The 21,476-nt window shown below is 39.1% G+C and overlaps 2 pseudogenes; both read right to left on the minus strand.

The window, feature by feature from the left end:
* Positions 1-5,393: 5,393 nt before the first annotated feature.
* Positions 5,394-8,515, minus strand: LOC115667432 (disease resistance protein RPM1-like; annotated as a pseudogene).
* Positions 8,516-16,962: 8,447 nt separating this feature from the next.
* LOC115691839 (disease resistance protein RPM1-like) lies at positions 16,963-20,924 on the minus strand (annotated as a pseudogene).
* Between the last annotated feature and the right edge of the window lie 552 nt (positions 20,925-21,476).

Genomic DNA, 21,476 nt, shown 5'->3' on the forward strand with positions numbered 1-21,476 from the left:
CACAGGATTATTGGAAAGGGCACACACTAAATAGGGGAAAACTTTTAAAAAATTCATAAACCTATTGTACTCGTGCTAAAACAGTACTAAACCTTTCAATATAACCAATTTAGTCATAAACCTTTCAATTGTGTCAATTTAGTCCATCCGACAAATTTTAGCTCAAAATAGCTTATGTGGACAATGTTTTTAAAAGTTTATAAATTTATTATCATTATTTTTCCTTTTTTTTTTCTTTTATTTTTTTAGCCTTCCTTTTTTTCTAACCTTGGGCTGGTGACCCTTGCTGGCCAACCGGCGAGGGTTGTGATGCCCTCACTCGGTTTGGTTGAGGGCTACAACCCTTTCCCTTGGCTGGCTAAGGCGTTGCAGCCCTTGCTTAGATCTAGGGGGGGCTGACACACTCACCTATGGCTGGCAATATGAATGATCATTTTTAGGAAAATATTTTTCAAATCATTCATTTTTCGCGAAAGAAACGGAGCCTTATTATCTATTAAAAAATTATTTAGGAGTAAAGAGGAAAGATTTTTTTTTGAGATAGAAAAACTTTACTGGAAGGTCTTTTGGAGTAATATGATATCTGAGGATTCTAGGTAATGCCTTCTCTTTTTTAGTTGATTCAAAGAAAGAACGGGCTAAATATAAATACTCTATATGCTTAACTTTTGAACATGCTGTCTCAATCCACTAAGACACTATTCCTAAATTTTCTGAAGAGCATTTTTCAATTAGGGTTGTACTGACTCTGACTCAGACACATATGAACTCTAGCTTCTTATGACAAATCCTGGCTGAGAGGATTCACCTAAATCAATTTTGGTCTCCTTTGGAGAGTATTTCTACTATCCTAATACATATCTCCCTGTAAAAATTCTCTAGTTGAGATATCTGGTAATGAATTTGATTCTCCTTTAATATATTCTATGTCAAAATCGAATGCTGATAGAATTGCTTGCCACTAGCAAATATCGGGGAAATTATGCAATCGTTCATAAACTTATTGTACGGATACAAATTTAGTTTAAAAATTTCCAATTTTGCGAATTGAATTTTAAACCTTTGCGCGAAACTTCAATTTAGTCTTTTCAGCCAAATTTGCTGGAATTCGTTGATGTAATAGTGCGCTATGCAGGACGGCTGGTGATGACTAGACCATGATATTAGCAATTTTTGGCTAAAATTGGCCCAAAAGGACTACAACGTAATTATTTAGGACTAAATTAGCAAAATTAAAAAAAATATATTGATTGAATTTGCATATGGACAATAGGTTTGTGACTAATATGGTAGTTTTACCGGCAAATATTTGTTTACATGTTAAGTTTTTTTTATATCTTTAAGCAAAACATCTTTTGCAATTATTCCAGGTTCAAACTTCTTTTGGGATTTATGATGACCTCCTACTAACATAATCTACAATCTTACTTAAAGAAAATACTTTCTCCAATTTCTCTGTCTTACTTTCACTTTCTGATTCCTCGTCTATCCTCAGTACGTTACTTTTTTTTTCCTTTACCTTCATGTCCGGTGAGTTTCCCTAATCTGTTGACCGATTCTTGCATCAAATCAGTCATCTGATTTGGTTCTCAAGTTCCTAACTTGAAGTCTGGTTTTTTTTGTTGGTACCTAATATCATCTGTTGTCTCTAGTTTCTTCTCTTCTGGTCTCTTCCCCAATTTTGTTTCCATTCTATTAAGTTGTTTACCTAATGAGTGTAAGAACATATTACTATAATTGTTGTGTTCTATTACTGATCAACTTCTTCTAATGTTGCAGGCCTATTCCATTCTTTCTTGCCACTCACCTCATATAGTGATGCTTTAGTGTTCTCTCATAGTTTTAATCCAACCGCAGGTGGATGGATTGATCTTTGAAGTTTTGCATTTATCGTAGCATAAGTTGTGTAATGATCTTCTATATTATGTATGCTTCCTTGTTTAACTCTAGGTAAAACCCGTTAAAATAATTTATATTGAATAATAGTTGTAATTTATCTCGCTATATTAGATAATAATGTCCCCTATCAGATCAACAAAATATAAAAAAAGACTATACGAATGTATGTCAACTTAAAAGAAATAATTAACGGGCAACCCTGTAAATCAAGATATGGTCGTAGTCATGCATGAACCCATAGAAACTTCGTTCGGCTCTTGCCCAGTTTGTCAAACCGTCCATCTTATCTTCTCCTGTTATTGCGTGTGCTCCATGGAAACCATCTTAATTTACGATAGATTAAATGATCTGCAAAACTTTAAGATTGGCAGTATGTTAGGTATAGCATTAAATAAGTACACAATCTTTACATCTGCCTAAGAAAAGTGGATGATCTTTACACCATTCTTTTTTTTGTCTGTGATGATCTTTGCACTTTATAATGCCCAGAAAAGCGAGTTTATTAATTATTTAACCAAAAACTCCACGACTGATATGATGTTGAGCTTGGACTTGACCAACTATTTGTAAATATGACTCGACTGTTTTTTTTTAGCTTGGACTTGACCCAACTATTTGTGGGAAATATGACGCTGAGGCGGTGGTAATATGACTTGACTGTTCTGTTTTGCATTTTTGATAAATTACTCCAATAAACATTTTCCAAATGTATTTCTGATTGGTGGCTTATAGGTTGTAGGCATCATTCACATGCAAACTTAGCTGAATATATATGTGGGCGATATAAATGATTGTAACGGGAAAAGTGTCAGAAAAGTTAAACCTTTTGCTTTGGTGCCAATTAAGTCTTAAATTTTTTTTTTGTGCCAATTGAATCATAAACCTTTTGATATAGTGCAAATTCAGTTATTCCAGCTAACTTTGATCGGATTTTGCTGACGCAGACGCCAGCCGGCCTATGTGGCACGGTCGGCACTGACGTGGATAATTTTTAACACAAACAGTATGCTGAATGCAGTGCCCATTTCTTTTTTTTTCTTTTTTTTTTAACTCTTCTCTATCTGATCATTCATTTGTTAGATATTCAAATTTAACACCGTAGTCATATGGCAGTGCCATTATCTTCGGGATTTGAAGGTACTTGTGCTTGCATTTATTTTCAGCCTGTTGTTCTTGAAATACCAGTTGATTATGAATGCTTTAACATCCCTATCGGGGTCTTTGCTATTGCCTTAGTCTCTTTTGCCTTCCTTTCTCCTGCACTAACTTGTGCTATATCTCAGGAGCTTACTAACGTGGGAAGCTTTGATGTTACTCAACCGTCTTGTAACCAACCCTACGTATTCTGCTGCTAGCTTACAAATGTTAACAAATAGCAGAGATACGGCCTGCTTGACCGCTAATGTAGCAAACCGGATGTCCCAAGGATATATTGGGTTTATGCAGCTAGACAGCATTCATAGGCAGATGAGGGAATCTGAGGTCGTTGAATTGGGAAGAGCATTTAAACGAAGAGTTTATGCTTATTTAGGCAATCATATTTCTTAAGAGCCCTCATTCCCAGTGTTCTGTAAATTTTGATGGCATCAGCTTTTACTAAGGAAGCAAGGGCCCCTGCTTACCGTTTTGGCATAAGGGTGCAGTAGATGAGGAGTTTTGGCACACTTAGGTGGAGCATAATCTAGGTGGAGAATTTTCACGCTGAGAGGATTATACCCTGAAACTGCTGAAGTAGATGCTTTGGTTTGGGTCGCTTCAAGATTCCACCTTTTGTTCATATGCTCCGAAGGATGTGGCTAATCGGTTTATGTAATTTGACTTCTGTAAAAGTGCAATAGATGAGCCCAACAAGAAAAAACCCAGCCCATTTTTCCTAAAGCCGAAGCCTAACCCGTTATTTTGTTAGCTTTAACCCATATATATTAGGGAAAAAGCCATAAAAAATCCCAAAATATACTCATTGTGGCACATTTACCATTTAATTTTTATTGTGATATAAAAAAACCCCAAATTATGCCCACTATGATATATTTAGTTTAAAATTTTTCTTGTAACAAAAAAAGCTTAAATTTGTACCTATGTGATATATTTACTATCCATCAAAGTTCTCTCAGATAATTTTTTAGTCAAAACAATATCGTTTTTATTTCAGTTAAATTATATAGGTGTCATGTCAACACCGTTTGCCTTTCAGCATATATATAGACAAATTTTTAATGGTGTCCATTGACGGAATGTTGTCGGAGAGTAAATGTGTCACACATGTATAAGTTTGAGATTTTTGGTGTCATAGAAAAAAGTTTATGGTAAATGTATTATAGTGGGTATAGTTTGGGGTCTTTGGTGGCTTGTTCTTGATAAATCAAATAGATCTTCTTTTGTTTCCACAAATTTCGTAAATGACAAGAATAAGAGGAAACTGAGGGAAAAGAGAGGAGAGAAAGCCTGCGTGTACATGCCAGGGGACCTTGTCAAGCCGGAATAGCTTCATTTCGCAATTCTCATAAGTAATTGAACTTGTTGTTTGTATTATCAGAGCAATTTTCGAAGTTATACGAATTTTGAACTGAAAGGTCCAATTATAATCAAATTCGAAGTTATACACAAGTTTTATATATAAGTTATTTTTTTGGTTGAACATAAGATAACAGGTTAATGTTAGCTATGTTTGAGGCTGCATCCTTCGGATAGGAGGATAGCCATGTCATTACCTCTATACGTGTAGGAGTCGGGGGGTGACAAAAAGATCTTGGCAATAGATTATTATTCACTTAAGTTTTGATATCGCTTCTCGCTTTATTGATAGGGTTTTGAATTCGTCCGTTTGAGTAGCTTTCGTTGTTTGGTTTGAGCATTCCAAGTACGTGGTCTTATCTCTTTTACGAAATTGTGAACTCATATATAAAAGTGATAGAGATTATATATATTATCAGTATAAAAGGCATGGAATGACATTGCCCATAAAGAATGTAGTTGAGACAATGACCTTTTCTGTTGCATAACTTTCAGGCTGGTCTGTATGCATGGGCGACGAACATTATCCGGCCATTTATGATGTTTATTATGGTTGTTTCTGCAGAGCCATGGTTGCTGGACATTGAAGTGATAATATCCAGCAGAAAGTGATGGATACGGCAATACATAATCCTTCCATCGCTTGTATTAACAGAGACCTCTATCAGGCTTCCGTTCAGGAGCTCATTTAAGTAGTCCTGGCTACTTCTTCAACCGTCATGCCTTCTTTCTTGTTTACAAATCTTTCTGCGATCCATAATTCAATTAATCTCCTACAGTTAATGAGGTAATCCTTGTGAAACACGCTCAACTGCAAGACTAAGTGAAAGGACTCTCTTCAAGGTTTTGAATTTGTCATTGCAATTGATTTCAGTATGAAGACTGCGACGTACCAGATCCCATTTATCCTTTTTTTCTTGTGTCTTTTGAAACCAAAACACCACTGATGGCCACAATATTAAGTGGCAACCCTTGCACAGTAATCAGAATTCCCCGTATCCATGCTTTCGGTTTTAGGGATCAACCAACAGAGGGAGAGTGAGAGCAAAGAGCAATTAAAAGACAACATTTTTACTGAATGGCTTACTAAAACTTATATGCGAGCTCTATTCATAGAGCATCGAGAGGCACAACTAAAACACTAATTGCCTTATCTAATATTACCTAACAGCTAACTCCAAACATTAGTAACATATTTTTGATAGCTCCTGAATGGCATTTACAGACAGACTCGCAATCACAACTACATTACAATACATTACCAATTACAAGTCACAAACATTTGGCTTACTCAGTCGTTCACTCATACACTGATCTGATTTCTCTGCACTGATCTCTCAATTAATTGGACATCCCAACCACCATCTCTCCAGTAGCCATAATATACTTGTGGAACATGCGCAACTTTCTGACAGTCATCATCTTGTGCACCTTGCACAAGCTTCTTGACAAGCTCATCCGGCATATCGAAAATCTCCAGCACTTTCAGCTTTGTCAGGCGTTCAATACCTGATGGAAGCATCTCTAATAACTTGCAACGCTGAATGATAAACTTCTCAAGATAAGGCATTGCTCCCTTCTCCACTTCTATGCACCTGAGCTCGTCGAAATGATCAAGACCCAGAGTCCTTAGCTTCTTAAAGGCTTTTGCTTTAAAGCACAATGAGCTTCCTTCATAAACCTGAAGCAACTCGAGATGCACAAGATTGGGCATATTTTGGAGAGACATGAGAGGGTCATCCTTTAGGCAACTACCCCTCAGGTGCAATTTCATCAGGCTACTGAGAGAGGCTATCCAGTGTGGTAATGCCCCCAACCGTCCTCTCAAGTAGATTCTCTGAAGGAATGGAGGTGGACTGGAGAGGTGTTGCAGATCAATAATCTCGTCATCATCAACAGAAGCTACAGATATTGCTTGTAGCCTGGTTAGTTTGGCGATTGACAAGCACAAATCCCTTCCATCTTCTTTTCTAAGTTTCAAAATGGCCAACCTATCCAGTTGTGTCAACATCCCAAGCTCTCTAATCACACTGTTGCTACTCTCGTCATCTGCCTCTATGTAGCAGAGCTTTTGAAGGGATTGCAAAGCCCCTATTCCCCTAAAAACCCGAAAGCCGAATTTGAAGGATGAATAGGATATATTCTTGTAACGATAAACGAGGAGATGACGAAGTCGTTGAAGTTTCAAGATCTCAACTGGCAGCTTGGTGACATTAGCGTGTTTAAGGTCTAGAGTCTCCAAGTTTTGAAGCTTCCCAATAGAACTTGGAACTGTACTCACCTCAGTGAACCTGAAACTTAGATATCTTAGATAACACCAATCAGCAACTTGAGCAGGGAACCTCGTTAATGGAGCCGCTTGCATATCCAAAACATTGAGTAGCTTCATATCACTAGCTAGAACTGTATTCATAAATGATCTCTCTATCCCAAACATGTATAAAGAGCGAAGTTGAGACCAGGACAAGTTCTGTTGCAGAGCTTGCAGGGTGTTCTGTATTGACAGGCGACGGACTTTGTCTGGCAATTCACGATTTGCTTCTCTGGCTATTTCTGCAAAGCCCTGATTGGCCGAACTTTGAAGTAATAATCTCCCGCAGAATATCATGGATGCGGCAATACTTGACCCTTCCATCGCTTTGTTTAGAAGCCACCTCTATCAGGCTTCTGTTCAACAGCTCCACGAAGTAGTCCTTAGCAACTTCTTCGAGTGTCTTTCCTTCTTTCTTTTCCACAAACCTTCTGCGACCCATAACCGAATCAGTCTCCTACGCTTAATAGGGTGACCCTCGGGAAATAAACTTAAGTCCAAGAAGCAGGATTTCAGGTAGTATGGCAGATCATTAAAGCTAAGGGAAAGAACTCTCTTCAAGTTTTTGAGTTTGTCGTTGCAGTCATTCTCAGTACGAAGACTGCGACAAACCAATTCCCAATCATAGATCCTCCGTTTGTCCTTTGCGGCCAGAGCACCACTAATGGTCACGATTGCAAGCGGAAGTCCTTCACACTTTCTCAAAATGTACTTACATATTTCCTCCAGGTGGGAAGGGCACGAGTTCCCCTGAAATGTCTTCCGACAGAAAAGCTCCCACGATTGCTCAGGATCGAGCGGCTCCATCTTTTTTGCCTGCCCATTGAACTCCTTGCAGGAGGTAGATGCCAGATCGGCATTCCGGGTAGTGATGATCACCCGGCTTCCATGACCATTGGTAGGAAAGGCATGCTTGACCGCATCCCATTCGTTCATGTGCCATGCGTCATCGAGGACGATCAGGTACCTCCTCTTCTGAAGCAGGTCCTTGATGATCATCTTCAAACAGTAGCTATTCATAGTGTTGACTCCATGAGGGACCGGTTTCCTGATCACCCTCATGATCTGATCAAGCATGTCTTTGAGGAGCTCTTCAATCTTCGAGGACCGAGAGAGAGTGATCCAAGCATGCACTGTGAAATGCTTCTTCACGGCGAGGTCTTCGTAGACTTGCTTCACCAGAGTGGTTTTGCCCAACCCTCCCATTCCCACGATGGAGATGACCTCCCGCCTGAGAGCCCCGTCAAGTAACTGCCCGACCAGCTCGTTTTTTGGCTGCTCAATTCCCACTAGGTCAGTTTTATCTAGGAAAAGGGCATTGCCTCGGTGGTCCTGCCACGTGTCATCCATGACAGTCGAGCTCGGATCTGGTTGAGCCCTGCTGAATTTGTGGCACAGCCTTTGGTGCCCATCACATATACCCTTTACTCTGGAGTTGATGCGCTCTATCTCGGACATGACACGGTATCGAGCCTTCAAGTTCTTGATACAGCAGGACATCCTGCTGACAAGGCCAGTGAACCCGACTCCATGATCATGTCTCAGGACCAGTGACAACTCATCAAGCGCGTCCTCCATGTCGTAGGCTGTGTTTCTCAACTGCTTCACCCACGCTTTGACTTCGTCATCGGTTTCCTCAAGGGAATCTGCCACCCTGACGAAGGCCCGGACACGCTCCAATTCTCCTTTCACCGAGAGAGCTTCTTCTCGGGCGCCCTTTAGGAACTGCACCTCGTTATCAAAGAATTGTGCGAGCTTGTTGAGTAGGAAAATCACCGGGCTCTCTGCCATGCCTCTAGTCTGGTGAGTGGTGGTGAGGCTTTTGGTTTATGCATTGCCTAGAGGCTTTAGACTAAGGTTGCAAAAGTTGAGGCTTTTCATAGTGTCTAAACTGTTAACTGTATAACTTTATTGAGTCTTATATTTATAGCTGCTTTATGTCGGATTCATGTCTGCTAAGCACATTGCACAAGTTTTCGTTTAAATTCATGACATGCCTCTGAATTTTGCATGATCCTGTTGAATATTTTTGCCTTTGACAGCAAGATATTCAATTAGCTTGTTTCATGTAGAAAAGTCTGAACGTATGTTTAGTACTTTATTCTTTTGTAGTTTCATCTTATCTGAACAAGCTAAGTAAAATTCTTCATTGTCAGCAGAAATAACTTGTATAACACTGTTTGGATATTATATATCTAATGCAAAATCATGGGAAGTTTCGAAGGAACTTTCGTGTTTTATTTTATTGGAGTAGATTCTTATCTGAATCCAGGCACAGCTAGATGTGCTTGTTGTGAGTCCACAATCATGTCATTTTCTCCGGGTAGCTTATTAAAATATATTTCAGCTACCAGTTCCTGCTCTTAAATTTTATTGAAAAACTTGCATTGCAAGGTAAAAGAGCTGATTTATGACTGATAACGACGGAGGAAACTTCCAATCAATTCAGAATCTTATGATGGCCAAGAGTTCATCAGAATCAAGACTTCAACCCGAGGGCAGGATAATCCATCTGCGAGTCGACATTCGAGTGAAATTCACGGACTTATCACTGAGTATCGCAAAAACCAAATGTATTTTTTGACCAGGTTACATGAAGGAAATTCAAGCAACGTTTCATTGCCAGCAAATAAAAGAGATCATCAACTACAGTAAGGCGATGAACGAGCAGCTGAGTGCAGATCTTTTGTGAATTTCACTGTACACTGCTCTGATTACCATTACCAATGAAGCAATAGAGCATATAAAGTGAAGAGTCGCATGTCGGTCGCTAAGGACAGATGGCATTAAAACATAGAATGACATCAACAAAACTTTTATAAAATACGAAATTATGGCCCCTTTTCAATAAGAATAGAGCGGCTGTCAACATCTATTATGTGGAGTTGATTGGGATTTCCATGAGGAGGAAAAGCTGGCTTTGACAAGCCACTATTCCAAGTCAGGACATGAACTCCCTCCCAACATGTTTTGAAGAACGTGCAACTAATTTAAAAACCCCTTGTTACATCCAAACTGTTTGGCCGCTGTCTCTAATCAGACTTGTTGTTTACTAGGCAAGTTCACTGCAAGTGCTGAATATAATTGCATAATAATGTTAATAAGGGAGACAGTTTACTGAATGGCTATCGGCATCGGCCAGCTATCAATTTCAGATAATTTTTTCCGGTGAAAGCTACTGAACATTTGCAGGCAACTATTTTGTTTTGGAATAGGAAAGCTTTCTAAAGCTCGCTTATCGTCAAATAAAAGAACCGGCCGGGGGTTTATGGTAATGAAGCAACTTGACTTCATACATAACTTTATGGTGGGACAAGACTTTGAACTGTCACCTCCTCGGAAGCTTAGGCAAAATGAAGTTATCGGTATTCACCTAGCAATTTCTGTGCAACTTCTTGTTGGAGTTACAGTTGTCATGCAGGCGAGAGAAGATCAAGTGACGTATTGCTGAGATACTGGTAATGTTCATCATACCTGAGAAAGTGGAGATTCGTTCACCTACCACCTATCCCCTTCTCAGGACCTCAAGCTGAATCTGTGAATCTGTGATCGAACAACCTCCGAGCTAAGCATTGCCGTTACATCAAAAGGTGCACCCATGAATTCATTTCAGTTTTCACACACACATATATATCTCAAAATTGTTCTTTCCCTATTTGGCGTACAATTCGTTTCATTCCTACCCTATCGCCATCAACCATTCTAAATGTCACACCCCAAAAACAACTAGAAAAGGGAGATGGCACTGCCGTCCTTCTACACGAAGGACGCAGCCTCAACAATAACCAACAACCTGTTATCAACATATATATATATATATATATATCTTAAATCACATATATATCAGATAAATCAACGGGTTTGTTACAACATCAGAGTTTCTATAATCCACCAAAAGAACATGTACATCAAGAACTCAGCGAACCCGACGAACTATCAACAACCTAACAACTAACTCCAAAATTCATACCCAAAAATCTAACTCCCAAACGTCCCCGCGATAGCGCTCTTGTACTAATGGCCGCTAGCTGAGGAACCTGAAAAGATTGGGAAAGAGAGGGATGAGCAACCACAGCTCAGTGAATAGTACATCTCTTCTAAGTAGATCAAGCAATCACTATGCATGTATACAAAGCAATACCAGAACTTCAGAAGCCAAACCCAAGGTTTAGAATACATATAGAATTACGTAAGAGTTATTTCATTTAATCAAAACTTTGTACAAGTCACAAATACACATTTAAATCCACCATCACAATTCAAACTATCAATGGTCAAGTCCATTGATCAATCTCTATAAAAACCATGTCAATGGTCCATTCCATTGACTAACCTCAAATCACACATCAATAGTCTATTCCATTGATGAATCTCATATCACATTAAACGTCGATGGTCCATTCCATCGACCAATCTATTGCTCGTATCTAACCATCGTCACGACATAAAGTCTTGTGACAAGGCTACCAAGATTCCTCCATTGGCAAGGTCTCCACCTACAAAGCCGGTAACTCGGCCCAGAAGGATATCCTAAACCCGGTATGCATACCCCCAAAACCCCTAAATGGGTTCACAGTTATATTGAGCATCAAACAATCATCATCCAATATTAGAAATCAAATCCATAATACATTTCACAAACCAAACAAATAACTTTCTCGCAACATGGCTCAACCTCCAGAAATACATTTCGGCATTTCTTAAATCATTTCTGAAATCATTTCATAAACTAGTTCGTAACGCGATACATATATGTATCTTTGCACAATACATTTCCAAAAACGATTCCCAAATCATTCTCAAATATTAAAAAGTAGTAAATGCTCGATCCCGATTTATGCAACAAAATGCTCTTTTAAGTTCAACATATATATTTATATCGAATCATAATTCCTTAGAGATATGATTTTTATAAAACCAAAGAAGAGATAGCACCACTCACCTGGAATCCCCAAAAATCAAACAACCACGCTCACTAGAACCGACGATCTCGTAATCCTAACAATTAAACGAGAATTGACATCAAAACCAAGTACAAACACTACGAAACGGCTAAACGACGCTTAAACGCTAACAAGACAACTCAAAGGCGCCCATAAATCGCTTCTCCAAAGCGATTACCCAAACCGTTCGCAACGCAGAGTTTGAATGCGAAACTTGATAGCACCATAAATTCCTCCACCGAACCCCGTTTCAAGCGAACTTATAGTCAATAGAAAGTCCACTCAGAGCACTACAAGAACCACAACTTGGCTGTCCCAAAATCGAGCCAAAAACCGACAAAAATCAGCCTAAAAGCCGCTGGTCGCGCACTGTTCACCTTGCGCGGCCAACTTCAAAAATTCATATTAGGCAAACCGCAAGTCCAAATCAAGATTCGTAAAATCCCATGGCTCCACGACACCCTAAACTACCAATTCTATAAATATACGTAGCTTAATGACTCAAAAATCGGACTTCGCGGCTTGAATTTCCCAAAATTCCGAATTTAAACCCTAACTTTGAAAACTTCTTCGATCGGATGAACGAGGGACGCGAATGCTTACTGGGCATTGCAATACGAAATTGATCCGAGCTGGCGAGGCTCCGGTGACGTGAGCCTTTCCTCTTCCCTGCTATGCGCAAGCTCTCGGTTAAAAAGAAGAGCCGAGCGTCCACTGTAGATACTTTTTGACTTCTTTTTTTTTTTTTGTAAATACCCGAATGTTACACTAAAAGCCTGCAAAAAGCTGCTCATTGTCTACGCCCTCTAGCTCCGGTGGCTACTCTCCACCCCTCATCGGACTGGGTCGTTACAATAAGAAGTTAACAAGCTTGTCTCTTAATTCTCGGCGATCTTTGAAAATGAGCTTGATTGGTGATGGCCACGTCTAGACTTGACCATTCCAACCGCCAACGGATTTCGATGGTTGTAGTTAACAAACGCAAGCCAATTTCAACCTAGTTGCATGGTTGCCTGGGACGTGCACGCTTGCTCAAAGCAAAAATTAGTTGTTTTCGTGATGTCGTGCGTAATTAATTTTAATGAAACCCGTGAAAAATACTAAGCTAAATTCTTTTAACCTTTGGACGCATCTTTAAAACTCCTGAACCGATGCCATTGAAACAAATCTACCCTGATGCCCCCAAACTCCATTAAACTCAGGAATATTTCCTCAAAACTTCCTGTTTGCTCCTCTAACAGAGTGCTTCCATAGGCTGGAGGTTTGGTATGGAAATGTTCAACTTCTATTGTCTAGCCATACGGCCTTATTTCCTTAAAAAAATCCTCAATTTTTGTCTTAAAAAAAACACCAATTTAAGATTAAGTCTCAAATTTGGCCTGAACTTTTTTTTATAAAAAAATCACAAACTTTTATTATAGTTTCAAATTTGTTCCCATCAACCCTCTATCCAAAATTGTTGTTAGTCGTTCCTAATTTTCATATCAAAGGGCGGTTTCATTTTGAAAATAATTTTTCACGTCACCTTGCTGATGTGGATATATTACCGAAGTGGAAATGCTACATCAACCAACTAATGATGATTTTTGGATAGAGGGTTAACAAGGGCAAATTTGAGACTAGATTGAAAGTTAATAATATATTTTAGACAAAGAAAAGTTTGAGACAAATTTGAGATTAGAGTTAAATGTTTGCAATTTTTTTAGACAAAAAAAATTTGGAGTAGATTTGGGATTGGATCTAAAGTTTCGGGTTTTTTTAGAAAAAAAAGTTCGGGGGAAAAGTGAGACTAAATATAAAGTTGGTGTTTTTTTTAGACAAAATAAAGTTTAGGGCAGATATGAGACTAAATCTAAAGTTGGGTTTTTTTAGGAAATTAGACCCTAGGCATTCTATTAGTGTATGGCTGTTTGCTAATGATCCACATGCGCTTTAACAGATTAAAATTCCTTGCACTCTTTGTCTTGACTAAATTGAAAGTGACCATTATTGATATCTTTTAGAATGATTGCATGCTACTTAATTTTGCTTGGTTCGTGTATTAACATACCTAACTCTGTGGATTTTTTTTATTAAATTGTTGTTCAACTTTTCAAAGGAACTGATGGGAAACTTAGTAATTTCCAATCCCCTCTTGTTTTATATCTCGGAAACTTCTCAGAAACTTCTGATACGGTTCTAATCAAAATTCTAGTTTACTAGGTACGTTCCCTGCAAGTACTGAATATGTTTTTATATTAATGTTGTTGAGAGCGACATTTTCCTGAATGGCTAACAACATAGGCTGGCTTTAATTTTCAAAAATTGTGTTCGGTGAAAGCTACTGAACATTTGCTGGCAAATAATTTGTTTTAGAATACCATTGTACTAAAGCTTTCTAAAGCTTGCTTCGTCAAGTAAAAGAATCGGTCGGGGGTTTATGGTAATGAAGTAACTTAACTTCATACAGAACTTTATAGCGGGCAAAACTTTTGAACTGTCATCTCCTCAGAAGCTCAGGCAAAAAGTAGTGATCGGTATTCGCCTAGCAATTACTGTGCAACTTCTTATTGGTGTTAGCATTGTCATGAAGGCGTAAGAAGACCAAGTGACTCATTGCTGAGATACTAGTAATATCCATTATTGCTGAGAAAGTGGAGACTAGTTCACCTACTATGACTAGACAAGCAACTGAGGTCATATAATTAAAAATTTTCATTGTGCTTTTCTTTGATTCTTCCATGCCTTTATCTAATAAAAGCATCATTCAATGACACTAATACAGAGATTTTTATGTCAACCTTCAGGCAATCTATCAAAATTCGATTCTTGGATTTTGGAACGGAGAATCAAGCTGATACCCTTAGGAACTGGCCTGGAATTGAACTGGTTGATTCCATGATCGACTTGGAAACCAGACCTAATTTTAAGTAATTACTAATATTTCAGGAAAACCCTTCATTTGATAATTTGTGGCATGGTGGTTAAAGCCTAATGAGTCTTTTAACCTTTCCCCATTCAAAACCCATCTCCCAACATATCTATCTATTTGTAAAAATCGGGAACTGAACCGGTAAAAGTCATTTCTCCAATTTTTGACCAAGAAGGGGATAACTTACTTGCTAGGATCCAAAATCCTCAATCTGAATCACTGTGGAGGCATCATGAAACAGCAGCACCGGCTCTCAACATCGACTTCACTTTAATTGGTCCTTCCTATTTATCAGGCACTCACCATTAGGATATTGCAGATTGTTACTATGTATCTGTAGGAAAAGGTGGAAATCTTGCGTGATCAGTCTATCAATTGTGAAGTGGATAGAATCACAATGATGGGATTGTAAGTAAACATGCTGTCGAATTCCTTCCTCGAATATCAATTTGAAAATGTGCCTGCTTAAGACACAGCCAATCATCAGCCCTTTCAGTCTTGTTGGCTGATTAGTTTTGGACTTCCTGGTTTGTTACCTTGTTTATACAGAAGCCAAAATAAAGGAGCAGATAGATAGATGGTAAAAATTACAGATTTCAAACTCGCCTCCATCTGCTGTGATACATTCTATGGGACCAGTTTGCTTGAAAAAGATTTGATTGTCTTATATTTTGAGCCGTATACCCTCGTCTTTTCGTTATTTCAAATTGGACCTTGAATTTTGTTGTTCTTTCAAATAGCACCCCAGCTGTGAATTTCGAATATATTCCTTGTTTGATACCCCTCTCGACGAGCCTGCTCTTCTGTTGACTAGGCTTCTCTGGTGCACCGTCTTCTCATAAAGGTATACTGTAAGCTGTGATACAGAACAACATCACTATTGGAAGGCTAAACGATCTAATTGGAAACCTTCCACTTGCCATCAATTATTTTTTCTCTTGAATGATTTAAGTAACCCCACCATTACTAAACATATGAACTAATATTTGGAAATAATTGAATCTTTTAAGCCAATGCCAATTAAGATTAATAAAAGAAGTGGAAACTTAAGTACTGATTTAGGTGTGGATAATATTAAGTGTTGAAGATGTCAATAAAAAGTTGTTTGATGATAACTAAAGATTAACAGTAAAATATTATCAATTTCTTAAAAAACATAAGACAGTGATCATTATCAGTAGGTTTTAGCAATATATTTGGCAAGATTCTACTAGCCATCAATTATTTTTCCTATTGAATGAATTAAGTAACCCCTCCCTTACTTGCCATATTAAGTAAAATATCAACTTAATTTAGTCTTTTAAGTCAATACTAATTAAGGTTATCAAACAAGCTTAATCTCATTAAGTACTTGAGTTTTCTATTTTCAGCAGTTAATAGAACTATGACACGTACCTTAAATGAACAGAAAATATTAATTTTCAGCATTTGAGGTTATGAGACACACCTTTGCTAGTTAGGATTTTGTTTTAAAAAGCCCCCTGGACACTTGTTAAGCGACCAAAATAAGGGAATTTTACAAATTTCAATACACTAATTGTTTTCATGATATGCAACCGATGCTTTCAAAATCAGTTATTTCCTTATTAAGTATGTTTACTAAATGTCTCAAGGATGGAGGTGATCATTGGACGGGCTGACTTTCGAGCGAGAAGAATTGAGACTTGGCACTTTCAAAGTGGCTGAAATAATTTAAGCCACTACATGGACAAGCATCGAATATTGGAGAGTCAAATTTAAAGTTCACTCTACAGGATTCTCTAGAATCAAGAGCAGGCAGATGATGATAGCTACCAAGAACATCCGGGGAACATTCTGTCGATAGTTTAAGGGGGTAATTAATTAACCAAGTTTATCATACAAAATTGACCTGGTCTCCTTTTCGTGCAATCAAGGAAAACATGAGACATGACATTTGCTAGAAAGTTCTTACCATTGCATCTGCCTACTACAGCAAAGCCACAGCTGCAAGAGCTGAAGACTGGCATTAGAAGCATCTCAAACCTGGAGTATGCAATTAAATAGTAGGAGCATTAAATCTTCCGGTGGTAAAAATTCTTTTCAATAAGAACTCATAACAGATTGAATCTTGAACGTTCTACCTACACCAATCTTTGGATACCTATAGTGGGCCTTACAAGATTGTTACAGGGTTGAACCCCTCTTATTGTAATTGTAATGATCTACTGCAATGAAATTTCACGACACCGATGAAAAGAGGGACATCATAAAATGAGAACAAAGTAATTGGTTCCGGTACATATTTTAGGTTTCAGGGATCACACAACAGAGGGAGAGTGAGAGCAATTACGAAAGACTTCATATTTACAAAATGGATTACTAAAACATTACGGACGAACTTTACTTATACAGCATTGAGAGACACAATTCAAACCCTTATTGCCTTATATCACCTAATAGATAACTCCAAATATTACTAACATAGTTTTGACAGCTCCTAAATGTCATTTACAGACAGACTCGCAGTTACAGCTACCTTACAACACATTCACATTTACAAGTCATCAGTCACAAACACTTGGCAGGCTCACAGTTATTCACTTATATAGTACATTCACTTCCAACATGGTGGGAACTCGTTGCTCCTCATGCTAGTGCCTTGGGCGGTGGCAACATCTCTCTGCACTGATCTCTCGATTAACTGGACATCCCAACCCTCATCTCTCCAGTAGCCATAATATATTTCTGGAACATGCGCAACTTTCTGAAAGTCGTCATCCTGTCCACCTTCCACAAGCTTCTTGACGAGTTCATCTGGCATATCAAAAATCTCCAGCACTTTCAGCCTTGTCAGGTGTTCAATACCTGATGGAAGCTTCTTTAGTAACTTGCAACGCTGAATGATAAGCTTCTCAAGAAGAGGCATTGCTCCCTTCTCCACTTCTACGCACCCGAGTTCATCGAAATGATCAAGACCCAGAGTCCTCAGCTTCTTAAAGGCTTTTGCTTTAAAGCACAACGAGCTTCCTTCGTAAACCTGAAGCAACTCGAGATGCACAAGATTGGGCAGATTTTGGAGAGACACAAGAGGGTCATCCTTTAGGTGACTGCACCTCAGGTGCAATTTCATCAGGCTACTAAGAGAGGGTAGCCAGTGTGGTAAAGCCCCTAAGCGTCCTCTCAAGTAGATTCTCTGAAGGAGTGGAGGTGGACTGGAGAGGTGTTGCAGATCAATAATCTCATCATCATTGACAGAAGCTACAGATATTGCTCGAAGCCTCGTTAGTTTGGAGATTGACAAGCACAAATCCCTTCCATCTTCTTTTCTTAATTTCAGAATGGCCAACCTATTTAGTTGTGTCAACATTCCAAGCTCTCTCATCACACTGCTGCTACTCTCATCATCTGCCTCTAAATAGCAGAGCTTTTGAAGGGATTGCAAAGCCCCTAATCCCCTAAGGGCCTTAAAGCCGAATTTGAAGGATGAATAGGACACTTTCTTGTAGCGATAAACGAGGAGATGACGAAGCTGTTGGAGTTTCAAGATCTCAACAGGCAATTCGGTGACATTTGTGTGTTTAAGGTCTAGAGTCTCTAAGTTTTGAAGCTTCCCAATAGAACTTGGAATTGTACTCACCTTAGTGAACCTGAAACTTAGATATCTCAGATAACACCAATCAGCAACTTGAGCAGGGAACCTTGTTAAAGGAGCCCCTTGCATATCCAAAACATTGAGCAAATTTATATCACTAGCTAAAACTGAATTCATTAATGATTTCTCTACCCCAAACATATATAAAGAGCGAAGTTGAGACAAGGACCAGTCCCGTGGCAGAGTTTGCAGGGTGTTCTGTATTGACAGGCGACGGACTTTGTCTGGCCATTCACGATTTTCTTCTTTCGCTATTTCTGCAAAGCCCTGATTGGTCGACTTTGAAGTGATAATATCCCTCAGAAAATCATGGATGCGGCAAGTCTTGACCCTTCCATCACTTCGTTTAGAAGCCACCTCTATCAGGCATCTGTTCAACAGCTCCGCGAAGTAGTCCTTAGCAACTTCTTCAAGGGTTTTTCCTTCTTTCTTTTCAACAAATCCTTCTGTGACCCATAACCGAATCAGTCTCCTACGCTTGATGGGGTGACCCTCAGGAAATAAACTTAAGTGCAAGAAGCAGGCTTTCAAGTAGTATGGCAGATCATTAAAGCTAAGCGAAAGAACTCTCTTCAAGTTTTTGAGTTTGTTGTTGCAGTCAATCTCACTACGAAGACTGCGACAAACCAATTCCCATTCATCGATCCTGCGCTTGTCTTTTGTAGCCAAAACACCACTGATAGCCACTATAGCAAGCGGCAGTCCTTCACACTTTCTTAAAATAAACTCACAGGACTCCTCCAGATGGGAAGGGCAAGAATTCCCCTGAAATGTCTTCGTGCAGAAAAGCTTCCGTGACTGTTCTACAGGCAGAGGCTCCATCTTGTAGACCTTCCCCTTGAATTCTCGGCAGGAGGTGGATGCTAGATCAGCATTCCTGGTTGTGATGATTATTCGGCTGCCGCATGTATTGTTAGGCAGTGCATGTTTGACGGCATCCCATTCGTCAATCCTCCATGTGTCATCTAGAACAACCAGATACCTCTTTCTCTGGAGCAAGTCCTTGATTATCATCTTCAGCCAGTAGATATTCGTGGTGTCCGCACCGGAAGGAATCGGTTTTCTGATCAATCTCATAATTTGCCAAAGCATGTCCTGGAGGAGCTCTCCTATATTTGGAGAGCCAGAGACAGTGATCCTAGTACATATCGTGAAATGTTTCTTCACCTCTGGATCTTCATAAACTTGATTTACCAGTGTGGTTTTGCCCAATCCTCCCATCCCAACGACTGAGATAACTTGACGCCTAGAAGTGCCCTCAACCAACCACCCAATCAGCTGCTTCTTCGGCTCTTCAATGCCCACAAGCTCAGTTTTGTCTAAAAAAAAGGCATTACTTTGGTGTTCATGCCATGTGTTGTCAGAGTAATTGGAGCCTGGGCCATGTTGAGCTTTACTAAACTTGTAGCGTAGCCTCTGGTGTCCATCACATACGCTTTTGATTCTGGAGTTGATGTTCTGTATCTCCAAAATGGTTCGATATCGAGCCTTCATGTTCTTTACACAGCAAGATATCTTACAGAAAAGACCAGCAAACCCAACTCCATGATCATGTGCCGAGAGAAGTTTGAACTTGTCGAGAGTATCTTCAGTGTCATATGCAATCTCTCTTAGCTGCTTTACCCACACTTTGACTTCCTCATCGCTCTCTTCCAGGGAATCTGCAACGCTCAGGCATGCCCTTATGCATTCAAACTGTCCTCTCACTGAGCTAACTTCTTCCTCAGCATCTCTGAAGAGTTGCACTTCATTCTCCAGAGAATTTGTGAGCTTGCCAATAAGGAAGTTTACGGCAGCTTCTGCCATGCTCTAGTTGGGCATGCGCAGAAGTTGAAGAGTATAAGTCTGCCGGTATCCTTTACAAAATGGCTCTAAAAGTTGGGGAGTCCAATGTGGAAGTGGTGAAGCATATGATGTTCATGCTGAATTTTATGTTTTGTATCTCTTTCCTGGTGGTCCACATCTCCTATAGACTTGAGCAAATTATAATATTTAGTCCTTTTCCGAATCACTGTTATTGTTATTTATTCCTACCATGGGCTAATATTTGTTTGATTTTTGTAGAAATACCTCTTATTGTGAGAATTTATTAATGTTTCAATCTTTCTAATGAAGTAAGACAGAACTTACCAGATAACTTGATTTGCACTTCCATTTTTCTGTTTTGGAAACAATTGACCTGGTTCTAACTAGAAAATCCCTGACTAGGCAGCCCACTGCAAGTTTTGAAGAAAATGTCATACCAATGTTACTGGAGTGTATCATTTAAGCATTTCCATGAACGACAATTGAATTGGCTAGCTGTGAGTTCGATATAATTTTTTCTAGTCAAGTTTATTGAATCTATTTTGCGGGCTATTGCTGTTTCAGGTTGGCATACTGATGCATTGTTGGCTTTCTCAAGCTTGCATTTCTAGGTATAAGTTTGGCATGAGGTTAGGTTTGAGCTGATGAAACAATTTAAGATCAGGTCATATGTTAAAAATTGATGTGAACACAACAATCACCTTTTCAGGACCTCAAGCTGAATGATCCTCCCCCTGAACCTGGAGGAAACCCGATCAGCACAATTTGTGAACCGAACAACCTCCAAGCTTGTACAAGTTACCCCATCTCCACAAATGCGCCCCATCTTGGCAACAAGCCAGTTCCTCAACCACTATACGCCTCCACAATTTGGGATACAACTTTTACCTACAAATCACTGCACAATGTTTTTCGTTCAACAGTTTCCACTGCCATTAGCATTTTGCTGGAAATGACAAGATCAACTGATTACATCTTTTGGTTGATTGACAGGAAATCAAACGTCTTTACTAGATGACATTATCGAAAGTCCAGTGGACCGTTTCTTGATGGATCATTATTGAATAAGCTAATAAGAGGATTCTCTATCAAACTTCCTAATAAATACTTGGGTTTTGCTCTCCAAAAAAGCTCTTGCCCTTGTGCAGTCGAGAGAACTAGACCAAGTCTGAGTGGGACAACAGCATGGAAAAAAATGGAAAAGCACAGTAATTACCACTGAACTACTAAAATATAAGCAAATTGTCACACTGCATCGTCAATTACTAGCGACATGAAACTTTTAAAACAGGGTCACACCAACACATCTTTAAGAAACATTGGAATATTCACGAATTCGTCACCATCTATTAGGTGGAGTTGATTTGGATCCCACAAGGATGAAAAAGCTACTTTTAACAGCACCAATCTACTGAATGAACACACCATACCTGAAACCAAAAAAACAATTCCAAGGCGCATGTTCTGAGTCACTCATAC

The sequence above is a fragment of the Syzygium oleosum genome, unplaced genomic scaffold, assembly GCF_021117445.2.
Source record: "Syzygium oleosum isolate NSW1041296 unplaced genomic scaffold, Sole_v2.1 Sole_v2.14, whole genome shotgun sequence".
In the NCBI taxonomy this organism is placed as follows: domain Eukaryota; kingdom Viridiplantae; phylum Streptophyta; class Magnoliopsida; order Myrtales; family Myrtaceae; genus Syzygium; species Syzygium oleosum.